The sequence below is a fragment of the Camelus bactrianus genome, chromosome 2 (genome assembly GCF_048773025.1).
Source record: "Camelus bactrianus isolate YW-2024 breed Bactrian camel chromosome 2, ASM4877302v1, whole genome shotgun sequence".
Classification (NCBI taxonomy): domain Eukaryota; kingdom Metazoa; phylum Chordata; class Mammalia; order Artiodactyla; family Camelidae; genus Camelus; species Camelus bactrianus.
In genome coordinates, this window is record NC_133540.1 from 94,952,448 (window position 1) to 94,977,997 (window position 25,550).

A 25,550-nucleotide genomic window follows, 5' to 3' on the forward strand; every position below is an offset into this window, starting at 1 on the left:
ATTCTCTCTCCCCTTTCCACATTTTGACTCCTTTTAATTCTTGCAATGACTAAGGTGTCAAAAAGTATTGAAAATCTTTTTTTCTTTGAAAATTATGCATTTTTTGGCTTATTACTTTGATAGGCAGATCTATTGCAGTAGTTTTCAATCCCATCCAACTTAATACACATATTTAATAATAAATCTTTTTGTCACCCTCCTTTACTACCATGGAGTGAAATTTATAAATAATTAAACCTACCTATTTATACAATTTCAAAGAATCAATACAATGCATCAACTGTGAAATAAAATAGAAATAATATTTTATGTATACATATAGTAAAATAATATACATTTCAGTATTTAAATGTTCAGGCATGGCTCCATTAGAAAAGAAAAAGAAGAAGCCAGGTGTTTGCCCTCACTTGTAATGAGTAAACTTGGATTTTAGAAAAGACAATATTCAAATGAATATTGTCAGCATTTCTTCTCTGTATTTGTCATTTTAAAATAAGGGATAAATAAATATATTCAGAGTTGGATAGATGAGAGAGAAAGGTCCTTTCAACATGGATTCAACAGCTATTAAGGCAGAATGATCCATTTTAGCAATTCAAATTCTACAAGCAATACTGCCTTCAGTAACATATTTTGAATTCCTTACCAACCCCTAGGAACTCTGAAAACATAAAAAGATTGTATAAAATCTTTCCTCTACCTATACAGTAATTGCATTCCTAGAAAATTCAGTATATATGAAAATCATGACAAAATATAAAGACTTGTCACTTGTGAGATATTCGAAAGCAGCACAGAGACAGGACAGTTCTTCACTGTGTAGGCTGTCCCACACACCGCCAAAGATCTAGCCTCCTTCCCAGCCAGTTAAAGGCCAGTTGGACCCTCCTCCAATCATTGCAACACCCAAAAAAGACAAAAAACATCCCAAATTTCCAAAACTTCTCCTGGGGAAGTGTGGCTTATCTTCTCCCACTGAGAATCACTAATCTATTGTCTCATCATGCCTAGAACAAAACTTAAATGTTAAATCTGTTATATCCTGATGGGAGAAAAAAGAAATGTAAAATCTTTTAAGAGGAGTAAAAGGAAAAAAGGTCTCGACCAAGAGTACAGTCTTGACCAAGTCACAGTTCACTGTGACTAAATGCTACTATCAGAAGTTTACACCTAAGTCAAGATGCCTATTATTTTCCTCTTACTTAGCATCTGCCTGAAGTCTCACTTGAATTTTGTTTAAAAACTTTCCAAAGGACAGAAGGTGATGATTAGGTTGATGACAAAAAGAAACTTAAAAAAAAAGAATAAAATTAAGCTTTTACAACATTTCTTTACAACCTAATGTGACCAAAAATATTAAATCTGAGTTAATAATGTCTGTGCTATTAATTTTCAGATATTAAAATTTTTCCTGGCTGAATTTCCAAATATTAGCTTTTGTCATCTAGATAAAATGCCTAGACTGGTGTTGAAGTTGAAGGCATTTTTTAAACAGTGGTACCCCTTGTTATGAGAGAAAAAAACCCTTTGTATACCTGCTTTATGCAACTGGTTCTTATTCAGAAAAACAAAGTACAAGTGATGAATGGTTTAACTGACATCCTACAAATATATATATATTTATATATATACATCCTACAAATATATATATATTTATATCCTTGGGAGCCTGATGTAAGGGAAGCAGGGCTATATCTCTCACAGGCTTCTTCTCTCCAACCATCAGCTGCTGTGAGCTACTCTTTAGGAAGCTGCATTAGGAATGAACAGATAAAAGCCTCATCTCTGCCCTTACATAAATTTCCTCCAGAGTGAAGACGAGTTTAAACAATGTTTCCTATGGGGTTATCCATGGACCTAGTCCTCTGACTCCACCTTTGACTTCTGTGTAACCCTAGGGAAATCTTGGTTCTGTCTGGAACTAGTGATTCTGCTACTTTAGCTTTGTTATGCAAATATACATAAACAGCAGGCGTGGTTTGTGTGTTAAGACCTTTATAGCTCCTCCCAAGCCGTCTGACATTTAGTGCCTTTCAAAACACTTAGGGCCAGAAAATAAAGTTACCAGTCTCTGTCCGTGTAGATATCACCCTTGGTATCTTCCCACGCTTGTCTCTTTGAGAGACCGGCTCTTAGAGTATGCGCCACACAATTTCTATCTGAGAGGTTTCATTATTTTATCTTTTTGTGTTACCAGTGCAACTTTTCTGAAAATACTAGAATATTGTTTAGTAAAGGCCCTTTTTCCTCCACATTTGGCCTTATTTTCAGGTGTGAAAGCCTATACACAAACCAGTTATGAAATTGAAGAAGATGGAACTAGAGTTGCATAATTTACATTCAAGCCTATTTGTATATTTAATGGCTTCTTCCTTAAGCACATAAAATAATATTTGAATTTCTCAAACTTGCATGTCATCAGAATGCAAGACTCTATAAATATTATCATAGATCACCACTCTAATTGTAATAAAAAGTTCTGCTTGAATAATTATCCTTTAAGATGAGAGCAAATGGAAACAATTTAGACTTCTATCATCTGTTCATATTAGCTAGAATAGTTCAATTTTCAGTAATACCATGCATATGTCTACATGCAAGTTTTTCAACTATATTATGATTGAAGAATAATAGAACTATCTACTCTAAGATTGACAGCTTTTTTTGTAACTCCACATCCAGCCAAGTGTGGAGTAGAAAATGACAGAGGTCCAATCCTATGGCTTAGAGAGTCAGGCTACCTCCCCAGGCAGTGAACTCTCTCTCTGGTGATCCTCAAATGAAGGTTTGAATTTCTTGGGGGTATAGGAGAAGAAATTCCTGCATTGTATGTGAAATTAGATTGGATGAAGCAAAAAATTTATATGCAACAAGATAGATGATATTGTCTATTAACATGGGGAGGGGAGATCGGGTCCTCTGGGGGAAAGCAATTAGACCAGTGGCATGGACTGTTGTCTTTTGACCACCCTGAATGCATTCACACTCATTTCCTTCCAGGGCAACCATCCCTTTCACATTCTCAGCCCAACTGCTTCAAGTAAAACTAACTCTACCTCTGGGATCCAGGAACAGAGCAACCATAGGCTGAGCCAGGCAGCACATTCCAGCCCTTGGCCACACTGGTGATTTCTAGAGTGGGAACCAGAAACAAAATAGGCCAATCAGGACCAATAAGCTCAATTCCAAAATTTTCTTTGCAGCATCAGGGAAATGAAGTATCTCTTATGCTGGAATGCCTATCACCATGCTGTGAGACTGAAGCTTTGCAAAGATGGATAGCAGAACGTGAAAATGGAGACACTCTTAGAGGAAGCAGAGTAGAAGAGTGGATTTGGAGGATGTCTTTTGAGTTCTGAATTGAGTCATGTCTGTTCATAAACCATTAAGTCTATTTATTTATTTATCTATCTATCTATCTATCTACCTGATAAGGCAGTTTGAGTTGGATCTTTTGTAATCTGGAAAAAGAAAAAATGTTTAACAGATAAAATGGGGATTATAATTCTCCACTCCATTCCCACTACTAAGGATGATGTCAGATACACAGTAGGTGCTCAATAAATGCCTGCTGAATGAATGAACAAATTCTCTGAGGGGACTTGGAGCAGCAGGAAGGACCACAGTTTGGCTCAGAAGAGGAGAGGGGTGAAGAAGAAGTGGACACTGACAACGGGTTGGGGAGGGGATTTTTTTAGAAGGACAGGAAAGGTTTCTAGCAGTTATTATTATAGGCAGATAGAATAGGGGGTCCCCAGAGACGAAGAACCAGACGTAGATTTCTTGACATAAGAGAAGCCATTTTAGGGCTAAGCCATTTTGTGATCTAAGCCTGGCCACAATGCTTGTCCATGCAGAAGAACAAGTCTCAGTAGGTAATGATTTTAAAAGAAAAACAGAATGTTCAAGAACATACAGCTATTACCAAGCCAGGAAATTTCTTAACCATATCAGACACACAAAAAAATCAGTTGTTAAGACTCCCAGTTCTGTTTCAAAGGTGAAGATTAGCCTGATGCACGTTCCTGAGCTGTTTTACAGGATTCAAACCCCCTTGAGCACACAACCACCTAACTAGCTGAAGCCGGAGAATGGATAATGCTGGCCCCTGCTGGCCTTCATGGCTCCAGTCAACCAGGACATGGGCTCTGTCAACCTACAATGACTTTTGCCCCAGTTCTATGCTGAATTCTCCTAAATATGCATGCATCTTTAGCTTAAAACTTCCCTCAAGTAGCGGTTTGAGAGACACTGCTTTGGGAAAAATCCCCCTGTTCTCCTTATTTGTTGCAAGTACTAAAATCCTTCCTTCTTCCTATCTTTGACTTGGCTATGTCTCTTAGCTCAACACTCACCAAGAGGCAAACCCAGTTTTCAGGTAATGTGAGTGTGAAACTGGGGGAGATGGAGAGAAGTACAAAGATTACTTTCAGGAACTTTTGCTCCATGACAAGCTACATATAAGATTTCTGTACACAGAAAGTATAACCTAAGTTTTTGTAGTCTGCTATTCAAGGCCTTTGGAGTTAGACTTACATCTTTGAACATGAGTTCTTGCAGAAGCTGACTTCAAGGCAAAGCACACTTGCCAGTTTTAATGAGGATTATCAATATGTATTTAAAATTCTTTAAATAGAAATCAAGTTCAAATGTGTTGATAAAAAGTAGGTATATTTTGACCTTTTATCAAGAGACTAAAATAAATGGAACTTTTTTCCTTCAAGCATAGCTTTGATTTAAAAGTTAAGACAATTTAACAAGATAATTTGAAATGCCTACCACATAAACCTGTGGTTATTTATTTCAATAAATTCAACTCAAATTTTTGGCCATCTTATTTTATTTCTTATAGGTTCCTCTTTTATATCAAGTTTGCTTTTTTTCTTAAAGAAATACTTTACTAACCTTTACAAATAAAAAGAAAAAGAATATATTATAGAATCATAAATTTGATTATGTAAATTGATTTTGACAATCCTACAACTTTCATAAGCTGAGAAAACCATTTATGATTAGCTATAACAGTAATATTTATGATCAAAAAGAAAGAAAGCAATGTTTCTAACAGAACTACTACCAGGCAAACATTAACCAGCTGAGTATTTTAAATACTGCAATAGCTTTTGTTCCATTGAGTACAACTTTTTTCTGAAGGAATCAAGGAATATTTTCAGCTTCTTTGCAAAGAACCAATCTATGTCGTGATGCTAAGATAAGTATTCTTTACTTAATCTCTGTGAGACACTATCATTAAATCTGTGGGTCTTGGTCATACTCTTAAAGCAGAATGATGGAAAATGAAAACAAATCTGAAGGCTCTCCGTGACACCAGGGACAATAATAGAGACATGACTTAAGTTCTATAGTAACTCTCTATGTGAACTTAAGTATCTTTCTTAACTTCTTTATGTCTCACTAACTCACATAAGGCGAAGGACCTCTTAACGGGTATTAAAGTTGCACTCTATTATTGCAACATTAAGAGCATAACACTTAAAACATGTTAGTGAAAAAGGAGAACATCAGAAACTAAAAGAAACAGGAACTGGTGATACTTGAAATTATTTCTCTTTGAGCAAACAATAATGTGTCATTTGTTCATACTTACTTAGTTTATCACTATTTTAAAACTAAAGCATTTATTTAGTGATTTTTTAAAGAGAGGATATATCTCCAAGGGATATATCAAAATTAGAAAAACATGTATAGTTTGAAAGTAAAATAATTATTTACCCTTTGGTTTTTTTTTTTTTTTTCATTTTAAAATGTTTGCTTTTATCTCAAATAATATTAAAAAGGATTTTTAAATTAACAGTGGTGTATAATTTTTTCCCCTTCACAAAGGTGCTGGGGATTGAACCCAGGACCTCGTGCATGCCAAGCACATGCTCTACCACTAAGCTATGCCCTCCGACCCCCAGTGGTGTATGATTTTTACAAGCTGGGAAACCATGACTTAGTAGGCTTAAGGATATCTTGTAGTAACCTATAATAAAAAACGAATATGAAAACGAATTTATGTATATATATGTATGACTGAAACCTTATGCTTTACACCAGAAATGGATACAACATTGCAAACTGGCTATACTTAATATAAATAAATAAATAAATAAATAAATAAATAAATAAATAAATAAATAAATAAATGCCAAAAAAAAAAAAAACGATAATCAGAAGATGAAGCAAACTTGGGAACCTAAAAACTCAGGAAACACAATTATCTATGGAAAGGGATACCAGGGGAAAACACTGTATTTGTTTGACATTCTAGCACATTTTCTATCTTGAGTAGGATCCCATTTATTTTAAAAAGTGAAGTGAAATTCAGAGTTACTATGACAGAGCTTCCTAACCTTTACCAGATCTTGGCTCACACAGAAAACAATCCCCACATGATGCTCTGGGACAGTGGATGAGGTCGCGCCAAGCTGAGACAACAGCCAAGGACTCTGGGCCACCCTCAGGCACAACCCAGTGATTGAGGGGAATCAATATCTCCACACATCTGTGTCCACTTTTGCATAATCTGTGGGGAAACTTTGCTCTTCAAAATGAAAGGGCGCATAAATCTTCCACCACTTCTGGAAAACAACTCAAAATGCACCCATTCACAGTAATGAGACAGTAAATATCCACTATGTTACTGCAACACTAAGTATTCTATACAAGCTATTTCAAGAAAGATGCCCATAGTGTATTACTTCTAAATCCTTAAAAAAAAGTCCCAAGATCTTGTGTATTACTTCTAAATACTCTTTTAAATCCAAAGATAATTATGACTATTTATTATATGCCAGATGCTGTTTCCACCACTCTAAGAGAGCTAATTCATTTAAATTCATAACAACTGTATGCGGTAGATAGTATTATTATCAATATCCGCCCTTAAGATGAGGAGACGGAAGCTCAGTCAGGCTGTTAGCAAATAGCAGAGCTGAGACTGAACCCAAATAACACCTACAGAATTCCATGTCCCTAGTCACTGCACAGTTCTGCCTCTCTTAAGGTTGAATTCAAATGTAAGTCAAGATTCTTACTCAGCACACATTTTTACTTCCAGTATTAATGTCCTTTATTATTAATAAGCAATATACAATCTCCCCTTTTGTACCATGAGTAGTCCGAGGGCAAGAATCACTTGTAGCTGCAACCTGCACCCAATACGGCTTTATCAGTCCATTCATTCAACAAGTCCAGTACTGAGCACCTAACATGCAGTAGGTGCACTAATGGGTGCTGGGAGGGTAAGGTGAGCAAGCCAGGCTCTGGCCTTCATGTCCTCACAGTTTGAGGTGGTTCCTGAGCTGTAATATATTTTGACAGATGCTGTCCCGGTGGCATGAACTAGTACAATGAGGACACAGAAGGAAACAGCTAATTCTGCTTAGCAATATTAGAAAAGAACAGAAACTTGATAATACCTTTAAAAGACATTTATTTAAAATTTTCCATAATACGTATTAAATTTTATAGTTTCTACCCAAAAAAGCACTTAGATGAGATGTAAAGAAGTATGGGGAACTAAAACGCTGAAAAACATGATGCAGCTAATTCTTTTGTGGTGTGTATTGCTAATACACAAATAATACACACGTATACAAACATATATTTCTCACATCTCACAATCACATCATGTGCAAAGTTACTGCTAACCTATCATTATTTTGTCACTGTGTTAGAAATTTCAATGATACGCCTTAGGGTTAGACAAGTTTCTGACAAAAGGTCACCTCTTCTCTGACATTATTAACTGATTTTTTTTTTCTTTTTTATTGAGTGTTTCTTATGGTGCCCTTCCGCTAATGCATTTCTTTCCCACATCCATGTTTAGTACAGTTTCTCATGACAAATGTCGTATTAAGAGGGAGCAGACATCTTTCAAGCCCTGAAAGCATTATTATAGTAATGTACAGGAAAAATTAGCAAGGGATCATAATGATTTCCTCCCTCCCTCCCCCCTCCTTCCCTTTCTCTCTCTTTCTTTCTTTCTTTCTTTCTTTCTTTCTTTCTTTCTTTCTTTCTTTCTTTCTTTCTTTCTTTCTTTCTTTCCTTCCTTTCTTTTTTTTTTCTTTTCTTTCTTTTTTCAAGTAGAGGAGAGGTTTAATTTACTGGGTGTAAGTCACCACAAAGATATGACAGCACAACAGAAAATAACTTTGAATCCCAAAGCCCATATTAATGTACTCAAATCAGGATATGGTTATCGGTTACTACACTTGATCTTAGCCAAAAGGCAGAGAAGAGATTAGGATATGGTTAACAGTTGACTTAATTTCTATAATAAATCTGTTTGAATCAATTCACATTTAAAAATTACAATAAGCTTTCTAATTGTATAAGATGTTACTCAGCATGTAACAGATATTGCTCTCTGAAAGAAAAATTTAGTGGTGGGATTAGCTGCCTTGCAGTTTCCTTGGAAGCCGCTTACTTTTTTTTAATTACTACTGAAGTACAGTCAGTTACAATGTGTCAGTTTCTGGTGTACAGCACAATGTCCCAGTCATGCATGTAAATATATATATTCGTTTTCATATTCTTTTTCATTAAAGGTGATGCTTTCTTATTGTTATTTATTACAAAGAAAGTATTTTATCACTGTTTAAAACTCTTTTTATTATCTTTTAAGTTCAGTTTTAAAGTTGAGTTATGACAGTTTGATCCTACCATGTTCAGCCCCACTTATAAAGAAAAGGAGCAAAAATATTTCAGAGCAAGACAATCTGTAAGTAGAGAAGGGCAAATCCATAGAAATCTTGTTTCACACCATTGGAAGGAATCTTGAACGTACAATATATGCCCCAGATGTTGAAAGTCCTGGTTTCAAACTCTATCTCAGTAGCCAGACAGTAAGAACAGTATAGTAGTTTAAGGTCCCTGCACTGGAGACGGGCTACCTGGGCTAAATCTCCATGAATAGACTGCTAACCCTATGACCTTGAACAATAAAGCAGAGAGAGTGTGGAGAAAACTCTAATTTGAAAAGATACACACACCCCAATGTTCATAGCAGAACCATTTATAATAGCCAAGACATGGAAACAACCTAAATGTCTGTCAACGGATAACTGGATAAAAAAGTTGTGATATATATACAAAATGGAATGTTACTCAGCCATAAGAAAAGAATGAAATAATGCCACTTGCAGCAACATGGATGGATCTAGAGATTATCATATTAAATGAAGTAAGTCAGACAGAAAAAGATAAACATCATATGATATCACTTATATGTGGAATCAAAAAATTTACAAATGAACATTTTTACAAAACAGAAATAGACTCACAGATATAGAAAACAAACTTATGGAAAGTAGTGGATGGGGAGGAGAAGGTATAAATTAGGGCTTAACATATACAAACTACTATATATAAAACAGATAAACAACAATGACCTAATATATAGCACAGGGAACCATGTTCAATATCTTGTAATAATCAATAATGGAAAAGAATCTGAAAAAGAATAAAACTGAATCACTTTGCTGTACACCTGAAACTAACACAACATTGTAAATTAACTACACTTCAATTTAAAAAATGGTTTTAAAAAAGACAATAGGAATAGTGATATTGTGTACTTCCTAGAATGGTTTAGATGGATTAAATAAGAAACTCCTATTCAGGAGTCTGGCATGATCCTGGCACATTGTATTTGATGCTCATTTGTTGTTGTTTTTGTATAAAGCATTTCATAGTACGTGACCTACAGCAATCAGTGGAAGGTAGCTATTACTGTCCCAACAAAAACATGTGTAGTTGTCATGTTTGCTGATTTGGGACATTATAAAACTATAGTCTCCATATTAAGCCATTTTTGAAGATCTAGTCCAACCATTCCTTCTATCACCTATCTTTCAGAGCTGGTTGATAAGGGAATCCATTTGGTGTGGAAGCAAGGATCTAGCAGAAAACTCATGGAGAATGAATTGGCAGAAATTCAGGAGCCAGTGCCAGGGGAAGTGCTAATTACATCTTGAAAAAAGGAGTTTTCCTTTTCTTCCCCCACAGCCAAGAGGCCAGCCAGGAAAGCACAAGAAGCCAGAAGAAATACAGCAGAAATTTGAGCCTACAGAGAGGTAGACATTTAATGTCTTTTCTTTTCTTTTTCTTTTTCTTTTTCTTTCCCCTGGTTAGGCTAGAAATATAATCATACTTCTCTACTGGTAAAAGCTGGTGAGAAGGAAACTTTTTTTTTTTTTTTGCTCTTTTGCACTTTGCTTTTTCATTCAGCTTTATTGATATATAATTGATATATAAAATGGTGTGAGTTTAAGGTGCACAGTGTGTTGGTTTGATACATTTATATATTGCAAATGATTACTACCATAGTGTAGCTAACACCTCCATCCCATCACATAATTACCATTCCTTTATTGTGGTGAGAATATTTAAGATCTACTCTCTTAGCAGCTTTCAAGTATATAATTCAGTATTATTAGCTATAATCACCATGCTGTACATTAGATCCCCAGAACTTATTTATCTTATAATTGGAAGTTTGTACTCTTTGACTAATATCGTTCCATTTTATTCGCCCTCCAACCCCTGTTAATCACTATTCTACTCTTTACTTTGTTTAATTCAGCTTTTTAAACTCCACATATAAGTAATATGTTAAGTATTTGCCTCTTCCTTTCTGACCTATTTCACTTAGCATAATGCCCTAAAGTTTCATTCAAGTTGTCACAAATGGCAGGATTTCTTTCTTTCTCATGGCTGAACAGTATATAGATATACATATATCTATATCTATATATACATCACATTTTCTTTATCCATTCATCCATCCGACAGACACATTGTTTTCTTAACTTGATTACTGTGAATAATGCTGCAATGAACATGGGAAGACAGGTATCTCTACAAGATCCTGATTTCAATTCCTTTGTATATATGCCCAGAAGTGGGATTGCTGAGTCATATGGTAGTTCTATTTTTAATTTTTTAAGGAACCTCCATACAGTTTTCCATAGTGGTTGTACCAATTTACATTCCCATCAATAGTGCACACAGGATACTTTTTCTCCACACCGTCATCAACACTTGTTTTCTCTTGCTCTTTTGATAATAGCCATTCCAACAGGTATCAGGTGATCTCTCACTGTGGTTTTGACCTCCATCTCCCTGATGACTAGGGATGTTGTGTGCCTTTTCATGTGCCTGTTAGCCATTTGTATGTCTTTGGAATACTATCCATTCATTTCCTCTGCCTGTTTTTTAATAGGGTTGTTTGGTTTTTGCTATTGAGTTGTATCGGTTCTTTACATATTTTTGGATATTAATCCCTTACGAGATACATGACTTACAAATACTCTCTTCCATTTCATAGGCTGCCTTTTCATTTTGTTGATTGCGTCTTTTGCTGCGCAGAAGCTTTTTAGTTTAATATAGTCCCACTTGTTGGTTTTTGCTTTTGTTACTGCACTTTCAGTGTCATATCAAAAAAAAAAAAAATTGACAAGACCAATGTCAAGGAGATTTTTCCTATGTTTTCTTCTAGGCATTTTGCAGTTTCGGGTCTTATATTTAAGTCATTAACCATTTTGAGTTCATTTTTGTTAGCAGTGTAAGATAAGGGTCCAATTTCATTCTTCTGCATGTGATTATCCAGTTTCAGTTTTCTCAGCACTTTTTATTGAGTATTTTCCCCATTGAATATTCTTGGCTCCTTTGTCAAATATTAGTTGACCATAGATTCAAAGGTTTATTTCTCTTGATTGTTTCATTGGTCTATGTGTCTATTTTTATGCCATTACTATAATGTTTTGATTACTTTGCTAATACAGTTTCAAATCGTAAGTATGATATCTCCAGCTTTGTTATTCTTTCTCAGGATTGCCTTGTCTATTTGGGGTCTTCTGTGGCTCCATACAAATTTTAGAATTGTTTTTTGTATTTCTGTGAAAATGCCATTGAAATTTTGATAGGGACTACATTAAATCTATTCAAGGAAACAATTTTTAATTCAAAGTTAACTAAAGGACCTCAAAGAGCTGGGACCCCAGCCAGTGGGCAGGTGGAGATGAAACCCCTCTTACAGTCCACTCATCAGACTAGCTCTGGGAAGGAGGAGTGACTTTTTCTAATTCGTACAAAGTGCCTTACATGCAAGGATGGCCCCAAATCCTGAACCCCTTACACGTTTTTCTGGCCCTAATCTTGTCTCATCTGTTGTCATTTTGCCTTAATAAGTTTCTAAATTTATCTAGCTAACTCTAATATAATTTGAAACCAGGAATTTTCTCAGAGCAGCAGAGAACTGGCTACTGCTTTTAGGCACTTTTAACATCTCCCCATTGGGAGAGACCCACACTCCGTGCTATGGGTCTTATTGCCACTATGTAAACAAAGTCACCCAATACAGGGAAAATCTGCACTATCACTCCCCATGGCAGCACTCACCTAAAGAAGATGAGGAAATAGAAATCACAGGAAGCCTGAATATGGGGCTTTGGTTTAGCCTTGTCAATCCTCTCCAAAACTACAGCCTGCTTCTAAACTTCAACACTTAACTAAAAACCTATCTTTCCCAAGGCCTCCCTGGATTTCTGTATTGTCCTCACTTCTTACTGACTGTAGGAGTCACTGCATTTTGTACCAACTACACAATACTTCATTACAAACTTTCCATGCTTATTCTGAAGCCAGACTACCTGGAGTCAATTGCCAGTGTCACCAGTTATTGCGTGGCCTTAAACAAATTATTCAACATTTTTGAGATTTCGTTTCTTCATTTGTAAAATGGGGGTAATAACAGACCTAATTTGTATGACGATTGAATGGTTTAGTATTTTAAAGTGCTTAAAACTTTAAAAAGTGCCCTGGCATATGATGAACACTCAATAAATGTTAGCACTAGTAGCAGCTGTACTCAGTCTCTTATTACCTGCTACCATGGTGTTGAAACACTGAGCACCACATTCTGCTTGGATTGTTCTCCTCTGGGTCAATCTAGCTGGCGCTCCTGGTTCCTGAGTCTGGCTTAACCAATTATGAGTTCAATAATCATGACAGGTAAGACCGTATTTCATATAATTTTTATATAACCATGAGCTATTTTATGGGGTTAAAAGAATTGGCTGTTCATTATTGCATAAGTGTGACATGGAACAACTGGCTGTCCACTTCAAATAACAATTAAAGGCAAAGGTGGCTATGTTCTTCTGAACATTAATATTTACATTTTATCCTTTTAATTAAATACTTGACTTTAGTCCAAAGAGGTGCCAACATAATTTGATTTTGAAAATTCAAACTTCCAGAATTCTTTCCAGCCTTAAAGGAACCAAATGAAAATCTGCATATTGACACAGCACACATAGAACTGTCCTCAATTTTCAGTGTAGGAAACCTACACACAATTATTTCAGCAAATTAAAGGTAGCTTTTAAAATATACTATAGATGTTTACCATCCTAACAAATCTTAGAACCACAGAATGTGTGGGCATCTAATTTTTTTTACAGACCTAATCATGCTCATTTACTTAGTCCTAGTATTACAGTTCTTGGTAGATTATTAGCTGTGTAACTTTAAGCCAAGAGTCGGTTTTGTCACCTGTAACAAGCAAATAATAGAATCTCTATTCATAAACGTGTTGTGAGAATGGAATGAGTTAATGGTCCTTAGCCCAGTGCCTGGATGGAAAATGATAGCATTCATCATAATCACCATCTTCTTCCACACACCTCAATAACTCACATCTGTGTAATACCTTTTAACTGATAAAATATAAGAAATAGTGAGTTAAGAAAGCAAACCTACAATCATTTGAGCAGAATAATCAGTGCCTATGGCTGGAAAGAATTTAGGTAAATGAAGAAACCAAAAGATATTAAAAAGTTTTCTTTTTTCTCATCCATGTCTATAAACAGTGTTATCTGTCCCACCCAGCCATCCCTTCTTTGCATGACTGTTCTAAGGAGCAAAAAGGTAAAATGTTTAAGTCACTCAGCCAAACTTATGGCTATTCTTAGAAAAAAGTGCTGTGTGTCCCCATGAAGCTTCACAAGATACAAAAATACCTAGAGGGTGTATTTTCATGTGAACTGGGTCTATCTTTCTGGTTATTTGATAGGTTTCTTCAGCCATAGTTACTTGAGAGAGGGTACATAACACTAGATGCAGTAAATTATGTATTTCTATGAAAATAAAACTAATGAAATAAATAAAATACTCAGTTTAGAAGAAGTTTAAAAATGGACAGATGGCCAGAATAGATATTTTTCCAAAGAAGATATACAGATGGCCAATAGGCACATGAAAACTGTTCAGTGTCACTAATCATCAAAAAAGTGCAAATCAAAACCACAATGAACCTATACTGAAAAAAACTGAAAATGAATGTATGTATGTATATGTATGACTGAAACATTATACTGTACACCAGAAATAACACATTATAAACTGACTATACTTCAAAAAAAAAGAGAATGCAAAAAAAATGAGATATTACCTCACATCTGTCAAAATGTCTTACAATGGACTATTACTCAGCCATAAAAAGAATGAAATTCTGGCATTTGCAGCAACATAGACAGAACCAGAGGGTACTGAGTTTAGTGAAATAAGTCAGAGAAAGAAATATAAATACTCTGTTATCACTTATATGTGGAATCTAAATAATAAAACAAATAATATATAACAAAACAAAAGCAGACTCACAGGTGTAGAGAACAAACTAATAGTCACTAGTGGGGAGGTGGAAGGGAGAGATGCAAGATAAAGTTATGGAATTAAGAGATACAAAATACTTGTAAAAAATAGATTTTAAAATAGGGGTATATTGTACAGGGAAATATAGCCAGTATTTTGTAATAACCTTAAAAGAAGCATAATTTTTAAACTGTATAATTTAAAAAATGCTGTTTTACTAATCTTTTTACCCACATAGTACATTGCATATGTACATACGGTACATAGTAGGCATTTGAGAAGTAGAGTGAAGAATTAGAGAAAAATTCATAAGATATTTTTCTCAAAATTTGCCTTAAGATGTAGAAATTTTTCTTCATTCCAAAGCTACTTCCTTGCTTCAGATGACCTTGAACTAACCTTTTTCTCTGAACACACTGCAGCTTACCTCAGTGCACCATCAAACCCCAGACAACACACAGCAGAGCCTGGCTCGACTGCATATAAACAAACTATTAATCATTTCAAACTACTAGCTCCCTTTAGTACAGTAATTTACAGACAGTACACACTCAATAAATGTTATTGGAGGTTATGATTAATAGTATGAACATTAAAGGCACACAGTAGTCAATAAACACTTGTTGAATACTTGATTTAACAGTAAATTGAGAGTGTTTAGCTAAGAGTAAAAACGACTTTTCTTAATCTGGAATTATTTTCCCAAGGTGTGGCGTTTGCCATTTCTAAATCACCATCTAAAGTGTGTTTTCTCTTCAAACCCTACATTTTTTAAAAATGTGTATACTTTTATCTAATGTCATAGAAAATGTTCTACTTTCACACATCAATTAGAGAGAGAATAACTAAAGTAACAGATTACTAAAGACTTAGGGCAAAATCATTTGTTGTGAAATGCACCAAAGCAGTAACTTGAAACTCACCAAGAAGACCTAATAAAATATAAACTAAAATTAGCAACTACAGACTACTGAAAATATTTTAGTATAAAATACTCCTCCTTTTGTTTCTAACAATCTTTTCTAAAGGCTAGATCAATTAATCCTATTTATCACAAAACAGCAACGGTAGAACATTCGCAAGTATCTACATCTAAGAAGTTTTCACAAATTTAAAAATATATCTCTTTTGCTGGCTTTGAAGTATAGCTCTGACTATAAAATGTGTCATTTTCTAAATGAAAAATCATTTCTTTATCAGATTTCTGTGTGTTTTTATCAGTTTTACAGGTTTTGCTTTCCTTCTCCCTTTGACGGTTTTAAAATAATTGAAACATCAATTCTGCAAATTAAATACATCATAAAAATACTACTAGGTACACATGTTTAACAACTGATCTCTACTGCACATACATTTACAAACACAAAAATCACACATATAACAAGTTGTCATACAACGTGATCTTATCTATATTCCATAGGACTCAAATCAAATAGACTATATCATCATATTGGAGATCACATTTTAAATCAACTCATTTCCACAAAATTCCTTTTCAGTTTCATTGTATGCTTTTTTTTTAATTGAAGTATAGTTGATTTACAAAGTTGTGTTGGTTTCAGGTGTACAGAAGAGTAATTCAGTTATACATATATGTATTCTTTTTCAGACTCGTTTCCATTATAGGTTATTACAAGATATTGAATATAATTCCCTGTGCTATACAGTAAGTCCTTGTTGCTTTTCCATTTTATATGTAGTAGTGTGTATACATTAATCCCAAACTCCCAATTTATCCCTCTCTCCCATTTCCCCTTTGGTAACCATAAGTTTGTTTTCTATATCTGTGAGTCTATTTCTGCTTTGTAAATAAGTTCATTTGTATCATATTTTAGATTCCACATATAAATGATATTGTATGATATTTGCCTTTCTCTGTCTGACTTACTTTACTTAATATGATAATCTCTAGGTCCATCCATGTTGCTGCAAGTGGCATTATATCATTCTTCTTATGGCTGAGTAATATTCATATATATGTATATGTGTGTGTGTATATATATATACCACAACTTCTTTATCCATTCATCTGTCGATGGACATTTAGGTAGCTTCCATGTCTTGGCTATTGTAAATAGTGCTGCTATGAACATTGGTGTGCATATATCTTTTTTAATTAGAGTTCTCTCTGAATATATGCCCAGGAGTGGGACTGCTAGATCAGATGGTAATTCTATTTTTAGTTTTCTAATGAACCTCCATACTTATCTCCATAGTATTTCCATAAAATGTAATGTATTCATAAGTAGTAATATTGAATTCCTTTAATAATCACTTAGTATTTTTAATATACCTGATTTGAATTTCAGACTCATCAGTTTTGATGAGTGATTTTAATGGAAATGAAATAATGTTTTATAAGCAAATATTCACTGAGATTAGTGAAAAATTCATAAAGCTTCAAATCACCTGTGTTCTATTTTCTATTTATTTCTTCTTATACCTTTTCTTAGTAATCTGTCTTGCTCAGTGGCATCAGCTAATATCTGTGATAATAAATTATCACTGAATTTTTACAGAAAGCCTTGAAAATAAAGATGTAAGGACCCAAGGGAGAACTTTGAACTATATCTTAGTCATCAGTGTGGCTCCTGTATCTCCTAACATGATGCTCTCCATGGGATTGTACTCACTCACTCATTCCATCACAGATATTCTTAATTTCAGTAAATATGTGCCAAGTTCTGCACCAATCACTAGGGTAAACACAGAATAAGACCTGGTTCCTTCTCCTAAGGAGGCTGGAAGCTACCAAGGGATATGAGTCCTAAAGGGGAATACAATAAATATACCATAAATGTTTGGTAAGGGACTGTTTGGTAAGAGGGAATGAGGTAGATGTGAGCAACAAATATCTGTGCAGTGCTGTCACTTGCTCACTTATTTGTGAGGCCAACTCTCAATTCATTTTTCTATGTATTGGAACACAATATCAAACAACAACTTACTCAGAAAGGAACCAGATGTAAAATTAGACAATTGTTTGGGGTTGTCGAGGAACTAGTTCTCCTGTTATTAAAATTCTTGCATATTAACTACAAGTACTTCTGCTGATGGCCCCATCATTAATCCACAAATCCTGGGAATGATGGCACCCTAAAGGACTCATGAAAAACTAAATTAAGATAACTGTCTAAAATAGTCCAGTGTTAAATCAACCTTCATTTCTCCTGTAAATTTAATATACCTTAGATCATTCTTAGTATCAAATTACTCAACATATGGTCCAAATCCTTCTGTTTAAAAATAGATATTCACTTGAACTTTATTTTGATTTCTAACCTGGTTTCTTTGGAAACCACACTGTATACAGAAATGAATTTAAATGACAAAATCAAAAACATAAAATAAAATAATCCAGTGTTACGTATACAAAGTCTACTTTTGGATGAAGTTATCTAGTCTGTACACATGTGTACATGCGTGTGTGTGCATTTGATTAATTTAAGGTGCACTGTGTCCATCTGATTAATTTAAGGTGCAATAGGCATTCCCATCTTCTGGGTCATTTTGCCAAGTTCTGTTGCTTTTTTTTGTTTCCGTGCTTCTTGGTACGCTGACTAATAATAATATTAGGGAACTGATTTGTATTGTTCTGGACTAGGGGGCAGTTACCATAATTAACTACATTTATTTCCTTATGTTTAATAGCAATAAATAGTTAATTCTCCTCAAAACATTTTAAATTGATCAGGTTTAAAGAGAAATGTATAACAAGATAAGCCTTTCTGACTTTTTTATCTTGGCCTATTCCAATCATCATTTTATTTTGAACAATTCTTGAGATAATAAGCTTTATTTTAATTTTCACTTTTGTGTTTGATTAAAAGTTTAAGTTTATAAGCAAAACACCATTAAGCAAAAAAAAAAAAAAAAAAAAAAAACAACAAAAGACACTATTCAATTTTATCTAAAAATTTAGTGCTCCTACATACAATAGCCAAGACATGGAAACAACCTAAATGTCGATTGACAAATGATTGGATAAAGAAGTTGTAGTATATTTACACAATGGAATACTATTCAGCCATTAAAAAGAATAAAATAATGTCATTTGCAGCAACATGGATGGACCTAGAGATCATCATTTTAAGTGAAGTAAGCCAGAAAGAGAAAGAAAAATACCATATATCACTCATATGTGGGATCTAAAAAAAAAAAAAAAAAACAGAAAAGAAAACAAAGGACATTATGAACTCATCTACAAAACAGAAACAGACTTGCAGACATAGTAAATAATCTTATAATCTTATGGTTACTGGGGAAAGGGGGTGGGAAGGGATAAATTTGGGAGTTTGTTAGCCACTATATATAAAAATAGATTTTTAAAAGTTTCTTCTGTATAGCACAGGGAACTATGTTCAATATCTTATAATAACCTTTAGTGAAAAAGAAATATAAAAACTAATATATATATGTATATGCATGACTGGGAGGTTGTGCTGTATACCAGAAATTGACACATTGTAATTGACTGTACTTCAATTAAAAAAAATGTAATGTGTGGGTTGGGGGTATAGCTCGGTGGTAGAGCTTGTGCCTAGCATGCAGGAGATGCTGGGTTCAAGTCCCAGTACCTCCATTAACAACAAAAAAATCTTTTTTAATTATTTAAATAAATAAATGAAAATAAATGAATAAAAATACTACTGTTCCTAAGTAGTAACTGAATAAAAATTTGTACTTGTTTCAGATTTTGAGAAACAGACTCTTCCAATTACTTCAGTATTTCCCTGATGGTATATAGGTATCTGTTCATTCTCACCATGATCAAATCGGACATAATAGCCAGGCAACTAAGAGAACTAGATTCTGATTCTTTTTCTCTGTGACTTGAGAAATATACTTAACTTTCTTCTTTCAAATGTAAAAAGTTGAGTGGGGAGAGTAAAAAACAAAAATCTCTAAGTCTCCTTTCATCTTTTCTGCATTTTCAGCCATTTTTTTAAAAAAAATTCTTTGTATACTAGGCATTGGGCTGTAAACTAAGAATACAAAGGTAAATAAATAATACATGGTCTCTGCTCTAAGGAGTTCAGAGTCTATTAGGAGAGAGAGAACTATAAACATAATTGTAGGCCTATCTGAAAAAAACAGTATTAGTTAATATTTAATGAATTTAATGCTAAGTATTCTGCATATATTATTTAATTTTTTTCTCCACAATAAAATAATCATTAAAGAAATACCATCATTACCCACATTACACAAGTGAAGACACTGAAGCCTGGAGAGTTTGTGTGACTTGACCAAAGTCACGCAGCTCAAAATAAATAGGGGACAGAGTTGAGATTTGAATTCTGGTGGCATGACTTCAGGGTCCATGCCTTAACCATTGAGCATCTTGTATCCAGGAGGAGGAATAATAGCACAGAATGCCATGAAGACATTAAGTATAACCAACAAGGGGGCACAGGAGCCACACATCCCTGTTTTAACTGGGACAGTCTGTTTCACTCATGTTTTCCTAGGATCATTTTTAATAATGTCCCTCAAAATGCTTCATGAAGATGATAATTATTCGGTCATCCTATTCATAAAGGAAGTTACATCTGAGCTTGTATCTAAAAAGGCAAATGGGAGTTTGCCAGCTGGAGAACGGGAGGAAGGAGGCTGCTCCAGGCAAGAGGACCATGAAACATCAAGGCAAGGAAATGGAATACAGCTCAGGAAGGAGGAGCCTGGGCGCTGGAGCAGAAGGCCCGCGGGCAGATCTCAGCCCACCATGTCTAGCTGCAAATATCCCCTGTATCACAACTAGAGTGAGCTTTGGAAAACAAGTGATAACTGCACCAGTCTTCTGACAAAATCCTGTTACTGGGCTCCCATTGCCCTTAGAATGAAGCCTGAATTCCTTATTGCAACTTACAAGGTCCCCAGGATCAGCTTTGCCCCGTCTCCGCTCCATCATGATCACCTTCCCCGGTGCCTCCCTGTGCTCCAGCCTCACCCTCTCTTCTCTGGCCCACTTCCAGCCTTTCACATGATTTCCCGTTTCCTCAGGGAGGAACTTCCCTGCCTAAAGTAGTCCTCCCCACCCCCTGCTCCACTGAATTATCTATCTCAGCACCTCGCATATGTCCCTTAGCACCTCATCCCATCAGTTAACTATTTTGAGTGTTTATGTTGTGTATTTATTGGTCATCTGGCTCTGACACTAGAATGTCAGCCCTTAAGGGCAAGAGCCTTATCTGTCCTGTTCACAGGTGCCATGCAACACACAGGTGTTTTGTGAATGTTAGCTGAATGAATGAAGTGTTAGGTGTGAAAGGAAAATCAAAATGGAATCAGTATTGCTAAAAGAGCTCTCTAAGATGGAGCCAGTATAACTGAGCAGGACCCTATGGGGTCCTCCCAGGACAGACCCTTCCCCATATCCTCTGCTTTAGCTCCTCTCCAGAGTACCTAGATAACAGTATTTGATGCACATGTGCTGAGTTGTTTTACAGACGTGAAAACCACCTACTAAATGAAGACGAGAACTACTTGATGACCATAAGCACATCCTGGAGCCTAAGAATTGATAATGTTAGTCCCTGTGACACCACCCTATTACCCCAACATCAACCAATCAGAGAATTGTGCATGATGGGATCACAGACCCTGCGGCTCCCACCCCTTCACCAGGCCTTTAAAAACGCTTTACTGAAACCCTTCAGAGAGTTCGGGGTTTTAGAGCACAAGCCACATGTCTTCCTTGTATTGGCCCCTTTACAATAAACGCTGCACTTTCCTTCACCACAACCCAGTGTCAGCAGATTGGTTTTACTGCCTGTGGGTGAGCGGACCCAAGTTTGGTTCGGTAACATTGGGAGGCCACTATGGAAGTGTGACTTGTGCACATCTCAGCCTGGATGGAACCTGACCTTTGACCACGTATTGTCTTAATGAAGGCACCCAGAATATCTGCCAGAAACTCACAATACTTAGCGGACCCTAAAACGACTCCTGATAGTCATCTACTTATCAGGCCCTACCCTAAAACAAGTCATGATTCTTTAAGGACAAAAATTTTCTTACTCACCTCAGAGTCAGTCACAGTTCTTCCCAGGCAACTTTTAACAACCTTGTGGCTTTTTGTCCTTACAAACCCCTGACTCGTTTTCTTCCCCTGAAACCTCTTTCAAGGTTACCCAAGTCCATGCCTCTCGAAGTGCAATTCTTCAGACGTCAAATAGACTCCTGCATTTTTTTTTCGGTTGACAAGGTACCTTACTGAAGGTATTACACTCCATGAGTACTTGCATTTTTAAAGAAGATAAAAATAGAGGGCAATGTCTAACACATGGGACTAATCCTCTAATGTTAAATATGAAGGCATAGGTGGGAAAGAAACTTCTAAATACTTCAATTGTTCAATCTTTTACAATATATTCAATTTTGCCAATCACTTAACTGCCATAGCCACTATTAAGGACAACCACAACAGCTGAAACAATCAGTGTCATCGTCCTTTATCATATTCTGTGCCGGGTACTTTACATACAGCATTAGCTAGTTTTTTATTTGCTTTAGGGCAGTGATATCTTTCTTGTCCTTTTACTCCATTACTTACCAAAGACCTAAATATTGAAATTTTAAAAAAGAAAAAAAGAAGACACTAATGAACTTAATCTACAAACAGAAACAGACTCACAAACATAGTAAACAAACTTATGGTTACCGGGGAAGAGGTGGTGGGAAAGGATAAACTGGGACTTTGAGATTTGCAAATACTAACTACTATATATAAAATAGATTTAAAAAAAACAAATTTCTTCTGTAAAGCACAGGGAACTATATTCAATATCCTGTAGTAACCTATAATGAAAAAATATAAAAACACATATATGTATGTATATGTATGACTAAAACATTATGCTGTACACCAGAAATTGACACATTATTACTGGCTATACTTCAATTTAAAAAAAGAAAAAGAAATAATGGCTACCTATCTGGTTCCTAATGTACCTATGAGAATAGCACAGAAAATCAAAATAGCTTATTTCTCCTTTGCAAAGTAAATATGACAAATTTTTAAACATTGCACATATTAATACTATTGGCATTCTCAGTAAACCAATAAGTACATAATTATCTTTAGTGTACTTTAAGGTAAGATATTTTTAACACTCACTACAGTAAATTTCAAAACAAACTGGCAGGCATATAAACAAAAAGGTGAAAAGTTTTAAAGGTATATGATGCACGGGAGGTTATATGAAACTCAACTGGGAGTGTTATCAAAATGAGAACAGCCTGTTAAGATAATGAAAATTGGAAAATCTTAGCAAACAGGAATTATATTAGGAAGAGAAACACATTAAGAAAAGCATAAGAGACTTTTTGTAATGAATTTTAATTCTTTCCCCAGCCTTTGTTGTTATTTGCTAATGTACTTTGTGAAGGTTGAAAACTGACGTTTATTTTCTCATTAGTTTCATTCTTTTCCACAGATATCAACTCCTTTCCCGGACCCTCACTTCAGAAATGCATAAAACTAAAATGAATATGGTATATATTTCCCCTTTTAGTACTTACATATACATTAGTATCACAATGAAATCAAAATAGCTTAGGGTAAAATGTGTATTACCTACAGAAGCAACTGGGGGAGAAAAAAGCATGCTGGGTTAGTGACATTGTAAGAATTTTTCTCATTATTATCATACAAATATTTCTATTAAAAAATACAAATGGAAGAAGATAATTTAAATAGCCAACTTTCTGATTGCCTTTTCATCCTAGAAACACTGGAGCATTGACATAAACAGCAGCAAATAATGATTAAGCATCTGTCACTCATGTGACACTATCTTTAAGCTCTGAGGATTGCCTAAAGAATTTTAGACAAGGGCTTCTCTGTATGATGAGCAAAACATCCAGGTAGGTACACAGAATATATACATGTTTGCAGTCAACAACCAACCAACCACAGGATTTAGATGATAAAGGGATTAAGGCATAAAAGGAAAGCATGAGGGCAGGCAGAACTTGGTTGTACCAGGACAATGAGCCTGGATAGGTTACTTATGCCCTATTGATAAAAATGTTCAGAAGGAATAATAAATAAGGATTAAATAAGAATTAAACCAGTTAGTGTATGTAAAGAACTTAGCATATAATAAAAATTAACAAATGTAGGCAGTGGCTCTTGTAGGAGTGATGGATGTCCTTACTAATGATTGTGGCAGTTAGGTGGTAGATTACAGAAGGTATAGACAGCTTTTAACATGGCCTAGAAAACCTGGAGACCTCACATCTGTCATATCTGACATGATGGCAGCATCCTGCACCTTTCACACTAGGTCCCCAGGGTGTCTGTGAGGTGTCCCAGGCTGTGCAGAAATGTGTCAGTTTCACACATACATCACACAGGGCCCCCTGGTCTGCACATGTGTGCCTCCAGGTTGTGCTGGAGTGTCATTGTTGCACACCCGGCAATGTGTTTTGGGCTGTGTGGCTCTGTGCTATGAAAACACAGTCTCACGCTGTATTTCCACGTGACTCAAACACAATTTTTTGAAGAGGCTTCATTCTCCCTGTTGAAAATAGGGAAAAAGATTTCTCCCCCTCTGTTTTCTCAGAGTACTTACTTTAGAAGACTTCTAAGTGCTTTCTCTCATCTCTTTAATATGTATATCCCACTGAAGACCAGACAGGCCTTTTGTCAGCTGGCTTTTTTTTTTCCCCCAGTTTTTTGAACCATGAATGTCTTTCTCAAGAACCTGGGAGCCATCTTTCTGAAATGTATACATCAAGGCAGAAGCTCCTCCTTCTCCCAGTTCCCAAGGAAGGGTAGGAGACTGACTTCAGTGGGTTCCTTATTCCAACTGGCAAAACTCCTTCATGTCATAAAGACATGAGAAGTTAGATTTTCCTCTAGATGAAGCCCATAAGCTAACAGATAGTCACCCCAATAATCCGGTGAAGGTGGGATGAACTGTGTGTGACAAATGGTGCTATCAAGTCCTCTTGATACTTACTTACTGTTTATCATGAAAGCATGCGTGTAGCAGGTCATATCTACTTGGCTACACACATACATGCATTGTCTGTTTTGCAACGTCTTAGAGTATTGCCAGTGATGCACATCACATTCTGGTTTAATGCTTATTCAATAATAAAGTGTTTCTATCTCTACTTTTAAAAAGAAAAAAAAGAAAATCTGGAGGCTCACATTCATCAAAAAATTGTAGATGTTATTTTTTGTGACAGGAATAATATAGGAAGAGTGTGAGAATGGTGCGGACATCCCTTATTGCATAGCCTGAGTATTAAGTAGCCTGGTTTTCCTGGAATGTGGACCCGCATATAAGAAGTGGGTAAAAGATCTGGGAGGCTTCCGTTGCCTGGCAAAGCATTTTGTCTGTGGGAAAAAGAAAGTCAATAAAATTTTGAAGGAGGAAGAAGCACAGGAAAAGAGATCGTTTCAGGGATCAAAATCTAAGAGTAATATATAAGATGTACTGAAGACTTGTGAGCTCCACAACCCAACTGGGGGACTGTTATGATATTCATAAAAAGGAAGTGCTTCTAAGACAGCTTTCCCTTTATGAGGCTAAAGATGCCTTATAAAAGTACCCATGGTGATATTCTGACAGCTTGTGGAATTCTAGAAGACTTCACTTCCCACCCTCCACTTCAGACCCATTTCTTAAAGTCTTATATTCCCTGTTTCCACTGCTTTGCCTCATCTTAGATTCTGATACTCTGCCCAGCACTTTGGGAAGGAGTTCTGATCAGGCTGGCTCCCTGCTCCCAGTTTGGCCCTCACCACAGGAAGCCACCTATTGAATTATGCTTGGCCACCTGCACCAGCCCATTCTATCTTTATGTTTACAAAACCAGCAGGGCTTTGGACTCCTGCTAATCTGAGACGATGAATCAGAAAAGAGGAATTGTGA

The 25,550-nt window shown here is 35.6% G+C and overlaps 1 protein-coding gene and 1 pseudogene across 18 annotated transcripts in view; both read right to left on the minus strand.

Moving 5' to 3' along the window:
* MAPK10 (mitogen-activated protein kinase 10) overlaps positions 1–25,550 on the minus strand; it is a 441,650-nt gene that overhangs the window by 288,256 nt on the left and 127,844 nt on the right. The window lies entirely within an intron of this gene.
* Positions 8,089–8,249, minus strand: LOC123620010 (U2 spliceosomal RNA; annotated as a pseudogene).